Source organism: Castor canadensis, chromosome X (genome assembly GCF_047511655.1).
Source record: "Castor canadensis chromosome X, mCasCan1.hap1v2, whole genome shotgun sequence".
Taxonomy (NCBI): domain Eukaryota; kingdom Metazoa; phylum Chordata; class Mammalia; order Rodentia; family Castoridae; genus Castor; species Castor canadensis.
In genome coordinates, this window is record NC_133405.1 from 76,506,870 (window position 1) to 76,521,218 (window position 14,349).

General features: G+C 37.3%; 1 pseudogene; it reads left to right on the forward strand.

Annotated features, from left to right (window-relative positions):
- Nucleotides 1-2,919: 2,919 nt before the first annotated feature.
- Nucleotides 2,920-3,762, forward strand: LOC141419743 (high mobility group nucleosome-binding domain-containing protein 3-like; annotated as a pseudogene).
- Nucleotides 3,763-14,349: the final 10,587 nt, after the last annotated feature.

A 14,349-nucleotide genomic window follows, 5' to 3' on the forward strand; every position in this document is an offset into this window, starting at 1 on the left:
ACTACACAGTAATGCTAGAGCTTAAGAATAGGTGAATGAAGTGAAAAATACAATACAGAGCATCAGCAGCAGAATTAATGAAGCAAAAAGAAAAAAATCTGTGAACTCAAACACAAGCTTTTTGAAAATGCATAAACTGAGAGCAGGAAAAGAGAAGCAAGAATATGGAATCTTTAATACAACATCCAGAGAGCAAAGCTTATTTGCATTATAGGAATTAGAAAAGTAAAACAGAAAGAAATAGAAAGATCACTTGAGGAAACAAAGACAGAAAACTTTCTAAATCAAGGGAAAAATATAAATATTCTGATATGGAAAACTTAAAACTCTCCAATCAGATTTAAGTGTACCAAGACATATTATAATCAAATTATCAAAAATCAAAGACAAGGAAAGAAGCTTGAAAGCATCAGGGGAAAAAAGATCATTAGCTACAAGGGAATACTCATAAGACTGCTGGCAGAATTCTCAGCAGAAATTTTGCAGACCAGGAGAAAGTGGGATGATATACTTGAAGTGCTGGAAGAAAAATACTGCCAACCAGGCACACTTTACTTGGAAAATCTGTCTTTCACAAATGAAGGAGAGAAAGACTTTCCAGACAAAACTAAGCTATGGGAGCTAATCAACACTGAACTTATTTCGCAAGAAACGCTAAGGGGAGTTATTCAAGTTGAAAGAAAAGGATGCTAATTAATAACATGAAAATAGAAAACTCACTGACAAAAGTAAACACCCAGTCAAATTCAGAATACTCCAATACCATAATGGTAGTGTGAAAATTACTTATATCTCTGGTATGAATGTTTTTTAAAACTACTAAAAGTAATAAAAGCCACAATTATTTGATAGGAGATATACAATACTGAAAGATGTAAACTGGGCTATCAATACTATTATATGTGTGTGGAAGGTAGTAAAAATGTAGTTTTTATGAGACTACACTTAATTTATCAGTTTTAAATAGCCTGTTACAGTAGAAGATGTTTTAAGTAAGTCTCAAAATAATCATAAAACAATTAATAGGAGATATACAAAAGAGAGCAAGGATGACTATACTTAACATCAAACAAAATAGACTTTAAAGTAAAACCACTTCTAGAGATATATCTGGAGGAATGTAAGTCAAGATACCATAAAGACACTTACATACTGATGTTTATTGCAGCACTGTTCACAATAGCCAAGCTATGGAAACAACAAGCCCTACAACTAATGAATGGATTAAGAAAATGTGGTATATATACAATAGAGTTTTATTCAGCAATAAGGAAGAATGAAACCATGTGGATACAATTGGAGGACATCATGTTAAGTGAAGTAAGTCAGGCTCAGAAAGACAAAGGCTGCATGTTTTCTCTCATATATGGAAGATAGACAAAATACAAATATAAGCAATACTATGAAAAACAAGATACATTAAGGGGAGGTCACTAAAGGGAGAGGGACAGTAAAAGAAGGAAGTTAAGAAGGTGAATATGGGTGATATACTTTCTATACAAGAATTTTTAAACCTGTTAGAATCACCATAAGAAGGGGACTAAGGTACAAAGGAGAAAAATAGAGAGGATGAACCAATTTTGGTTATAATACATATATACATGGAAAAGTCACAAGGAAACTCCCTGTAGAGCTATCTTAAACGAACAAAAACATCTTTCTTCAAAAACAGAGAATAAGAAAGTAAAACAGGTCCTATCTATGGGATGGTACCAGTAGGAGGGGGGAGGATATAAGGAAAGGGTGAAGAAGGCTAAATGTAGTGGAAATATTATGTACTTGTGTATGAAAATGGAAAAATGAGACATGTTGAAACTATTCTAGGAATGAGGGTAGGGGGTGGGATAAAGGAAAATGATGGAGGGTGTGAATTCAATTATGATATCTTCTAAGAACTTTTGTAAATGTCACAATATAACCCCAGTACAGTAATAATATAATAAAAAAGAAAAAAATGAAGTGCTTAAGCCCAGAAAAATGAAAATAAAAGGATTTCAATCTCAACACACAACACACAATCCATAAACTTAATCAGTAAAAATCTACATCTAAGTTGTTTCTGTTACAAATTGTCAAGAACAAAAGTAAAAATAATTCTTCTTTTGAGACATATTTCATTAGTAAAAGCAAAAATATAATGTCAAAAATAGACTTTAAATAAAGTCTCCAAGAAGAGACAAGGAAAGTTATTGTGTGATCATAAAGGAATCTACTCATCAAGAGGATACAGAAATAATAAATGTGTATACCCATGATGGAAGCATCTAAGTATATAAAACAGATATGAATACATTTGAAGAGAGAAACAATGGATAAATCATCCAGACAGAAAACTTATAAGGAAACAAAGGACTTATGGCACAATTAAGGTAAAATGGACTTAACACACATATACAAACATTCTACTAAATAAGAGCAGAATATATATTATTCTCAAGCATATATAGAACATTCTACAGAATAGGTCACAAAAGAACTCTTCACAAATTTCAAAAGACTGAAATCACATCAAGCATCTTTTCTGAACACAATGGTATAGAAACTGACAAAAGGAAGAATTTAGGGAAGTTCATTGTCAATGGATCAAAGAAGAAATTAAAAAGGAAATAAAAACATATTGAAACAAAGAAAAATGAGAAAAGCAATATCCCAAATCTAATGATGGAGGGGATTAATCTAATTAAGATACATTGTACACACATAAGTAAATGTTATAAAGAAATCTTCCTGTACAATTAACATATGCTAATAAAAAATTCAAAAACTGTAATTTAAAGCAACTGTAATCCAAATGGCATGGTGAAATCCAGGCTTACACTGTGTCCTATAAATAAACAACTGCAGCACAGACAGCATCCAGAAGTGGTGCCAGCAGTTCCAAACCATTGCTTTACTCTTTGTTGCACCAACACAGTCATTATGCCAAACATGAAATCTCTATAGCATACAGAGGGCAAAGATAGATCCAAAGTAACTAAATAGGAGCCCATAAGACAATCTGCCAGATTGTTAGTGCAACCTACTCTACCAAAACCTGAACCTATGCCAAGAAAAATGGCTAAGAAATAACCTTAGCCTGGCCCAAAAGACCAAAAATCGTATGTTCTCCCTCATATGTGGACATTAGATCAAGAGTAAACACAAAAAGGGGACTGGACTCTGATCACATGATAAAGCGAGAGCACACAAGGGAGGTATGAGGATAGGTAAGACAACCAAAAAACAAGATAGCATTTGTTGCCCTCAATGCAGAGAAACTAAAGCAGATACTTTAAAGCAACAGAGGCCAATAGGAGAAGGGGACCAGGAACTAGAGAAAAGGTTAGTTTGAGAAGAATTAACTTAGAAGGTAACACACATGTACAGGAAAGCAATGCAGGTCAACTCCCTGTATACCTATCCTTATCTCGACTAGCAAAAACCCTTGGTCCTTCCTATTATTGCTTACACTCTCTCTTCAACAAAATCAGAGATAAGGGCAAAATAGTTTCTGCCTGGTAGCGAGGGGGGTGGGGGGGTAGAGGGAGGGGATGGGGGGAAGGGAGGGGGCGAGGGGGGAAGGGATGGGGCAGGGGGAAGTGGGGAGAAATTAGCCAAACATTGTATGCACATATGAATAAAAGAAAAAAGATTTGCAGAGATGCTAAAGGAAAGGAGGTAAAGCATAAAGCTGGAGAGGAAGGTACTGAACCACTTGAACAGGATGAAACTAAAGCTGAAGAGGCACAGAAAACTGAATCTGTAGATAATGACGAAGAATGAATGGTTATGAAAAATGGGGTTGATTTTAGGTATCACATAGGACAACTTTTTAAAATACTTTTAGGCCTGGTGCAATGGCTCATGCCTATAATCTTTGTTACTTGGGAGGTAAAGATTGGGAGAATGGTGGTTTGAGGCCAGCCCAGGCAAAAAGTTAGCAAGACCCCTGTCTCAAACAATAAGCCAGGCGTGGTGGTATGCACCTGTTATCCCAGCTACACAGACGGTCAGAGGTAGGAAGATTGTGGTCTGAGGCTAGCCCCAGACAAAATCATGAGACCCTACCTAAAAAAATAACTAATGAAAGAAAGGGCTGGGGGCATGGCTTAAGTGGTAGAGTGCCTGTCTAGTGAGCCTGAGACCCTGAGTTCAAAATCAGTACCACCAAAAGAAATAATAAAAGCTACTTTTACTAAATATTTTAGAAATGCTAATTTTTTAGAATTCTAGAAGTCAGAATACAAACTGTATAAGGTCAGACATTTTGCCCTTTTATAATCATGCTTTTGGGAAATTTCCATAATTCTCAAGAAAATAAATACCAATTTAATATTGGAAGCTGTGTATGAAATTAATCTAACATTTTAAGCACTTGTTTTAAAATTTTACTGCTGTGCATACTATGGCATTTTTACTGTTCATATTTGATTTTCATTCAGCTTTACTAGAGTGGTGTTTTTGTACTTAGGTTTCATGTGAATTTAATGGAACATGGATAGTTGTGACCACATGCTGACTCCTGTGGTTCAAAATAAAAGGTTTTCTTATATGAAAAAAAAAAAACATGCTACCAGAATAAAAACAGACTAATGGAACAGGATAGAAAGTCCAGAAACAAGTCCACATATATTACAATCAATAAGTTTTTGACAAAGGTGCCAAAGCACACAATGAAAAAAGAACAGTATCTTCAAAAATGGTTCTGGGAAAAATTGGATATCCACATACAAAAGAATGAAATTCCACTTTCATCTTACACCATATATGAAAATCAATTCAAAGTTGGTTAAAGACCTAAATGTATGAGTTGACAATATAAAACCACTAGAAGAAAGTATAGGAGAAAAGGTCCATGATATTTGTTTTGGTTTGGATGAGTGTCCCTTCAAAGGTCATGGGTTAAAAGTTTGGTCCCCAGTGTAGCACTATGCAAAAACAGTGGAACCTGTAAGAGGTGGAACTTGGTGAGAGGCTTAGGTCATTGAGAGTACTTGAAGCACTCCTTTGAAAGGGATTGTGGAGACCCCACTGGTCTCTTTCTCTGTTTCCTGACTCATAATGTAAAACAGTTTGCTATGACAAGTATTCCTCACCATCACCAACTGGTACCATCAGCAGATGCCCAAAAAAATGGGGCCACCTGATATTAAACTGGAACCTTCAGGACCATAAACTAAAATAATCCTTTGTTCTTAATTGCCTTAGGTATTTCATTGAAATAATGCTAAAATGACTAATTCAGAAAAATGATATTGAAAAATGGGCCCATTGTTGTAACTATACTTGAAGATGCAAAGGAAATTTTGGAATTTGTTTATGGGAAGAGTTTGGACTGGTTTGGATGAACAGGTTTTCGAAATTCTAAAATACTACTAAGTGGAGCTTAAAGGGTGATTCTCATAAGGGCTCCAAAGACTAGAATGCTGACAGAAATGTGGACTGTAAACACCATGCTGATGTTTCAAACTAAAATGAGGCGTCTATTTGGGAATCAGAGAAAAGGTCACCCTTGTCATGCCTTAGCAAAGAATTTATATACATTTTGTCCATGTTCTGAGAGTGTGGAAGGCTGAGCTTAAAGGTGATAGACTAGTTTATTTGGTGAAAGAGATTTTTAAGGTAACAAAGCATTCAAGTTGTAGCATAGGTATTATTGGCTGAGCCACACTTACAATATGAACCAAGAGGGAGCTGGATGTGGTGGTTCATGCCTGTAATTCCAGTGCATGGGATGCTGAGAAGGAGTATTATAAGTTTAAGGCCAGTCTGGCCTACATAGAGAATTGAGTCCAGCCTGGGCTTACAGAGCAAGACACTGTCTTTTTTTTTAAAAGGAAGGAAAAGTAGCATAGCAGAAAGATTTGAAAAATGCAGCCCCTGCAAAAAAAAAAAAAATTGAAAAGATGAGAGGCCAAAGAGGGTGTGGGTAATAAAGAGAGACACATTGATAAAAAGAAGCTTAGTGCTTTGAATCTGTACTGTACAAAAAATGTCTTGAGGGCATCTCAGAAATGTGCAAGGCTGCCTAAAAGTACACGTTTGTTCCAAAGACTTTCTAGAGTAGAATCATTTCAACAAAGGCAGGGTACCTGCCTGCCTTTGACGACCTCTGGATTCATTTCTCCAGGAATAATTTCCCTATGTGCAGACAGAAAGGCACTCAGAGTTTTCTGAAGCTGTGGTCAAAGGAGGCCCATGTACAGCTCATGCTGGCAACAGACTTGGCACTATCCATGTGATGCTAGCTTTGCAAGCATGCAGATTGCAAAAGTGAAGGGGTCATGGTGGCTTCCACAGAGATTTCAAAGGATACTCTGGGAGGACAAGGAGTGTTTTGTGGGGTTGGAATCCTTGCAGTCAGCCTCTGGCAGAGCAATGAATATAGACATAAGGGTGAAGCCAAGGCTACAAAGGAGACTCTAGAAAGGCAAAGGTGCCAGAAACATGCAGCACTTGCCAAGGAAAGGGGTAGTCAGTATGCAGAGCCAGCTCAAGAAAGTGGCAATGTGGACTACCACCAGCAACAGTGAGGTGCCCAAGCCCTTAGGAGCCCACGGCTCACCACACTGTGCCTTGGATGCCAGACACAGGGTTTGTTCTTGCTTTGGGCTACTCCCTACATTCTATTTTCCTATTCCTCCCTTTGGAATAGTAATGTTTAATCTGTGCCTGTCTCACCATTATGTCTTAGAAGGATGTGACTTCGTTTTTTTTATTTTTATAGGTTCTTAGAATTGAGTTTGCCTTGAATTTTGGTGGAAACTTTGGACTTGGACTTTTGAGAAATGTTGAAATGGTTAAAACTTTGAATTTTGGTGATTGAATGAACTTTGCATTGCATGAGTAAGGTGAATATGAACCTTTAGGAGACAGGACTGGAATTCTGTGGTTTTCATGAGCATCCCATCCTTCAAAGGTCCATGTGTTAAAGAATTGGTCCCCAGAGTAGCACTATAAGGAAATGGTGGAAAGTTCTGGAGGTGAAGCCTTGGTGGGAGGTCCATAGGTAGTTGGGGTATGCCAGACAAAAAGATTGTGAAACCCTGCTGGTCCTCTATTTCTCTACTTCATAGCTCATAATGTAAATGGTTTGCTTAAACATACCCCAACATTGCCATCTGGCACCCTCACCAGAGGCCCTCCAGAACAATGAGCTAAACAAACTTTTTCTCTTCATCCCAGACATTTTGTTGTAGTAACTTCAAGCTGATTAATAAATAATGGTTTGGGCAAAGATTTCTTGCATATAACCCTAAAAGCACAAGAAACAAGAGCAAAAATATGTAAGTGGAATTACATAAAACTCATCTGCAAAATAAAGGAAACACTAAGTGGAGTAAAGAGCTAAACCACAGATTGGAAGAAAATATCTGAAGACCATTCTTCTGACAAAGAGTTACTATTCAAAATATAGAATGAATGAAAAAAACACCTCAATGGCAAGAAAACCAGCAAATCAATTTAAAAATTGGCGAAGGAACCTAAATACTTCTTAAATAAAGACATACCAGTGGCCATTAGAAATATGAAAAATGTTCAATATCACTAAATATCAGGGAAATGCAAATTAAAACTAAAATGATATATCACTTGATACCTGTTAGAATGGCTATTATTTAAAAAGTAAAAGGAAGGTGGAGTAAGATGATGGCTGAGTAAGACCCTCCAGCAATTATCTCACTATAGACACACCAATTTGATAGCCACAAACCTGATAGTCACAAACTACCTTTACAAGAACCAAGAAAGACAAGTGAGAGACCATAATGTCTGGGTTTAGTGCAATAAGAAAAGGTGTGTTGAACAAGGCACAAAGAAAAAGAGTAGCCCTTGCCATCCCTCATTCATCTCCAGGGAGAAGGAATTAAGAATAAGCCTTATACTTGAAACCAAGAACCAGGGCTACATGATAAAATTCAGTCCAGATAGAACCCTATGATCTCATACTCCAAGCTTGTACCTGCAGAGTGAGCTGCTAGAACTGTGTTAGACAGTCAGTCAATGGACTGCCATTACCACCCCTCCTCCAAATTTTGCCAACAGACTGAGAAACAAGATTTCACCTGTGGCATAACAGGATTCAAAAGCTAGCACAAGACTTTGTCCTGGACCTCGGTGCTGGGACCACTGTGGTGAGGTGCAAGACCAGGCAGAAACCAAAAGCTCTCATACACATGGCATAGCTCATAGATGGAACCTCTAGGCCTGTTACACCATCAGGCCTGCATGCTGGGGGGACAGGGTTGAGTTTTGGCAACATCATTACCAGCCTTTGAGTGACACTGGGACACCTCCCCTCAAGAATGAGAAGGTCCTTGTGGCTATGAAAATCAGGTGTAATCCATCTTAGCATCAGCCTTGGTAACCAAGGGATTGTCTCCAATCTTGGGCAGCATATCTGTGTCTGGGCCAGTATTCACACACAGAGCTCTAGGATTGCCCTGGAAGTAGGCAAAGACTCATGCCTTGATAGGATGGACTCAGGTTTTGACTTGCATCACCTCTATGGCATAAGCTTGGCTATACCCAAGACTTTGCAGGAGCTTGCAGCTGTGAAACTGAGCTGTGACTCAGCTTAGTGTCAGCCGTGGTAGCCAAGGATCTGTCTTTACTAACATTATCCCATCCTCAGGCAGCATGGTATGGATGAAGACTCCATTCACAAGAGTTTGCTTTGGAACACAGTGCAAGCTGGTGAAACCTAGCACTGAGCAGATCATAACAGTCCTACCTGTAGACCAGTGCCCATGGATGGATCTCTGGAACAAAATGGTGTCAGACAGAGACACATGGCTTCAGTCTATCAAACTTCTATGTCACTTTGTATCACCTTTGTCTAGTTGCATCAGTCTTAGACCACAAATCTACCTGACCAGAAGGCAGCCTACATTAGTGTGGGCCTTGTTCCCCCTAGTGTTACCATGCTCTTGGCAGGCTGTGGGCTCAGAGTGTGACACAGCATCATGGTTCCTGGCCACAAGTATGGTATAGGATCCTGAGACTGGTCTTTCCATGGCAATTCTGCAGTTCTTGACCCCAGGCTGTTGACTGTAGACAAGGTGTTTGGATCTAATATAGCCCCAGGGGGCTAGAGGCATGGACTACCCTTTTTTTAGGTCCTCCCTCAATCCATGCTAAATAACATATTCACTACAGATTTGGGACAACCATAGGATTTGATTCCTTCTAGTGCTGAAACAGCAGCAACACACTGACAGTTGAATGGCAGAAAATGTGAATATTGGGCACCATCTAGTGCTAATGTAGGGAAAAATGACTATAGGCTGAGAGAAAACAACCAGCTTGCTTTGAACTTCTGAAAAGACAGGCACAAATAAAGCTATATAGGAAGACTGAAATAAATACCAATGTCTAGGTGATGTCACACATCAAGAAGCATCAAGAGCATTCAGAAAACCATGACTTAATCTGACAGTCAAAATAAAATGCCAGTAATTGACTACATAATAACCAGTATGGGAAACCTCTCAGAAGGAGAATTTAAAACAACTGTTTTAAAGAAAATCAATGAGTTTATAATGAAAAAATGTTTTTATGAGCCCTATGGTAAATGTGAAGCAAAATATATAATAGATAAGGGAAAAATAATAAGAAAGGAATGAAAACACAGTTCTAGAGTAAATTCCTTAAGCACAAAAGGAGAAAGGAAGAAAGAGCTACAGTAAATAGCTACAAAATGACTGCAGTAAGACCTTGTCTATAAATATAAATAGATTAAATTCTTTTTTTTTTGCAGTACTGGGGTTTAAACCAGGGCCTCACATTTGCTAGTCAGGCATTCTACCACTTGAGCCACTCCACTAAGCCTAAATTCTTTAATTAAAATATATTCAGTAATTAACTGCATAAAAAAAGATTCAACCACATGTTGCTTACATGAAACTCACTTTACTTCTAAGGACACAGACTGAAAGTGAAGAGTGGAATAAGATATCCCATGCAAATGGAATCCCAAAGAAACCAGGAGTACCCATACTTATATCAGATAAAATGGTCTTTAAGTCAAGAGCGGAACAGAGAGAAATAAGGCTATTATACAATGATGAAGGGATCAATGTGGCAAGAAGAGCTAATAATTTTAAATGTGCACCCAACATCAGAGCACCCAAATATATAATAAACCTAAAGGGAGAGATCAACTCAGTACAATAATAGTTGGAGGCTTTAATATCTCACGTTCAGCAATGGATAGATCATCTAAATAGAAAAATAATAAAGAACCAGCAGAATTAAATTACACACCGGAGCGAATGGACCTAACAGACATCTACAGGGCATTCAATCCAATGGCTGAAGAATACACATTTTTCTCACTATCATTTGGAACATTCTCCAGCACAGATTTGATGGGCCACAAAACAGGTCTCAAGAGTTTTTTTAAAAATTGAAATCATAGCAAGGATCTTCTTTAATGCAATGCAATAAAACTAGAAAATGATAACAAGGAAAACTTTGAAAACTATACAAATATATGAAAATTAAATAACATTAATTAATTAATTAAGACTGGATCTTGCTATGTTGTCCAGACTTGTCTTGAACTTTTGGGCTCAAGCAGTCCTCTCACTTCAGCTTCTCAAATAGCTGGGATTACAAGAATGTGTCACCACTTTTGGTTAACAACTTAGTCTTGAACAACCACTGTATTAAGGAAGAAATTAAGAAGGAAATATAGAAATTTCTTAAAACTAATGAAAATATAATCACAACATACCAAAGCCTATGGGATACAGCAAGATCAGTAATAAGGGGGGGATGTTTACAGCAGCCAACAGCTACATTCAAAAAGCAGAAAGATCTCAAACACCTTAAGGAACTAGAAAAGCAAAAACAAATCAATCCCAAAATTAGTAGAAGGAATGAACTAATAAAGATCAGAAAAGAAATAAATGAAACAGAGACTTTAAAAATACAAAAAAATACAAAAGATCAATGAAGCAAAGAACTGGTTCTTTGAAAAGATAAATAAAATAGACAAACCTTTAGCCATGCTAAGAAAAAGAAAGGACTTGAATAAACAAAGTCAGAGATAAAAGGCAGACATTACAACTAACACTACAGAAATATAAAGGATCATTAGAGATTATTATGAACAAATATACTCCAACAAATTTGCTAACCTAGATGCAATGGATGAATTCTTAGACACTTATACCATTTCAAGAGGAAGTAGAATACCTTGGGGGGTGGGTTGTGCGGTGGCACACACATGTAATGTTAGCTACACAAGGAAGTGTAGGTATGAGAATAACAGTCCAAGGCCAGCCCCAAGCAAAAACACAAGACCCTATCCAAACAACAACTAAAAGCAAAAAAGGAGCCTGGGGCATGGCTCAAGTGGTTCAAATCCCAATACCTCCAAAACAAAAGAAGGAGGAAACCTGAACAGATCAACAATATGTAATAAGATTTATCACTATAGAAAGTCTCCTCAGGGGTTGGGGACTTAGCTCAGTGGAAGAGCACTTGCCTGGCAAGTGCAAGGCCCTGAGTTCGGTTCCCAGCACTGAAAAAAAAAAAGACAAAAATAGAAAAGAAAGTCTCCTCTTGGGGCTGTTGGAGTGCCTGCCTAGTAAGCATAAGACACTGAGTTCAAACCCTAGTACCTCCAAAAAAAAAAAACTCCTCTTAAAGCCCAGGACTAGATGGCTTCACTGCTGAGTTTTACCAAACATTTAATGATGTAGTACCAACTCCTCTTGAATTACTCCAAACCATGGAAGAGGAGGAAATTCATTCAAACACAATCTAAAAGGCCAGCATTCTCCAGGTAACATAACTAGACAGACACAACAAAAAAGAAAGCCACAGGTCAAATCTTTGATGAACACAGATGAAAAAATAATTTAAAAAACTGAACATATGAAGCACAGAAGGAATGTATTTCGGCATAATAAAGGCAATATATAATAACCCAACAGCTAACATAATATTGACTGGGGAAAAGCTGAAAGCTTCCTCTGTAAGATCTGGAACAAGACAAGGATGCCCACTTTCACCATTTTAATCACTGTAATGCTGGAAGCCTTAGCCAGAGCAATAAGAGAAGATCATGAAATAAAGGGCACCTAAATTAGAAAAGAGAAGGTCAATTTCTCACTTTTGGCACATAACATAATCTTATATATGGAAAATCTCAAAGATTCCACTAGAAAGTATTAGAACTAATAAAGTTATTCAGCCAGTTTTCAGTATACATAATCAACACAGTATACACAATCAAAATCAATAGCATTGCTATATGCCAATATTCAAATATCTGAAGTAGAAATCAAAACAACAATCCCATTTCCAATACCTTTAAAAAAAAGAAATCAAGTGAGTAGGAATAAATTTAACCAAATAGACAAAGAGCTCTACAATAAAAACTCTAAAACATTGATGAAAGAAATTGAAGAGGATATAAAAAATGGGAAATACATCCTGGGTTCATGGATTAGAAAAATCAGTATTATTAAAATGTCTATGCTACTACAAGTGATCCAGTGATTCAATGCAATCCCTATCTAAATGACATTCTTCAAAGAAGTAGAAAAAACAATCCTAAAATGTGTATAGACCCACAAAAAAACCTGAATAGCAAAAAAAAAAAAATTTTTTTTTATTTTGGCAGTACTGGGGTTTGAACTCAGGACCCTGTGCTTGCAAAGCAGAAATTGAATGTTCTTTCTTGTTCATGTTGGTTTGCATTGGTGCTTGATTTTCCTTATAATTACAACTTGTAAATAACATCAGAGTGTTTCCATGGGCCTGTCATAAGCTTCACAGGAATTCTTGGCAGTTTGAAAAAAAATGTCAATTTAACTGTCCACCAAGTTATGTCCTGAACGATGGAGCATTCACATATGTTGTTTTATGTATAGTTAAAGAAATAAATGTGAATAAAAATGAAAAGGAATGTAGCAAAAATATGCAGGATGCCAGTGGCTCACACCTGTAACCCTAGTTACTTGAGAGGTTGAGATCAGGAGGATTGCAGCTTGAGGCCAGCCCAGGCAAATAGTTCAAGAGACTCCATCTCCAAAATAACCAGAGCAAAATGGACTGGAGGTGTGGCTCAAGCAATAGAGCACCTGCTTTGTAAACTATAAACTCTGAGTTCAAATCCCAACCCCACCAAAAAAGAAAATGAATGTAGCAAAAACAAAAATAAAATGCCATATGATCCCACAATCCCACTAGTGTATGTATATATATCCAAAGCATATGAAATCAATATGCCAAAGAGATAGTGACACACTCATGCTTATTACAGCATTATTCACAATTGTCAAGATGTGAAATAAACCTAGGTGTCCATGTAAAAATGAATGAATTTGGAATGCCATATTTATATACGGTTTGTTTAAAAATAAAATGGAATAACAATCAGCCTTTTAAAAAAGGAAATCCTGTCATTTTAATAACATAGATAAACCCAGACAATATTTTGTAAAATGAAATAAGCCAGGCACACACAAATAAAACATAATCACATTAAAATATAGTTTGTAGATAAGTCAAAGTCATAGACACAGAGAATATAATTGTGTTTACCGAAGATTGGGAGGGAATGTTAGTTAGCTTTTCGTTTCTGTGCCAAATACATGAGAGAAACAGTTTAAAGGAGAAAAGATTTATTTTGGCTCACGGTTTCAGAAGATTCAGTCCATGGTTGCTTTGTTCCATTGTTGTGGGCCTATGGTGAGGCAAAACATCATTGTGGCAGGAAAATGTGGCAGACCAAAGTTGCTCACCTTGCAGTGACCAGGGAGCAGACAGACACAAGAAGTGCCCCCAAAATTCATGTCCTTCTCACATACAAAATATACTTATTCAATCCCATAAACTCAAATTCCTAACTCCTTTCAGCACCAACCCAAAAATCTAAAGTTCAGAATCTCATCAATATAAGATACGGATGAAACTCAAGACATGATTCATCCCGAGGCAAATTCCCTCCAGCTGTGATCCTGTGAAATTAAACACATTATCTTCTTCCAAACTACAATGTTGAGACAGGCATAGAATAGACATTCCGATTCCAAAAGGGAGCCTTAGGCAAGAGAAAACGGGTAACTAATCCCAAGTATGTCTAAAATCCAATAGGAAAACAATATTAAGTCTTAAAGCTCCAGAATTATATCATTTGACTCCTCCCACGTCCTACCTAAGGCACACTGGAGTGTGGGTTGGGTCCCAGGGTCTCAGGCAGCCTCACCCCTGCGGCTTGGCTAGGTTCATTCCACTCAGTAGCTCTCATGGGTTGGAGTCTCATACTGCATTTTTCCATGCTGGCTTCACAAAATGGTATCTCTAAAATGCCGAGATCTCAAGGGCCATGGTGCAACCTCTGTGGCTCACCTA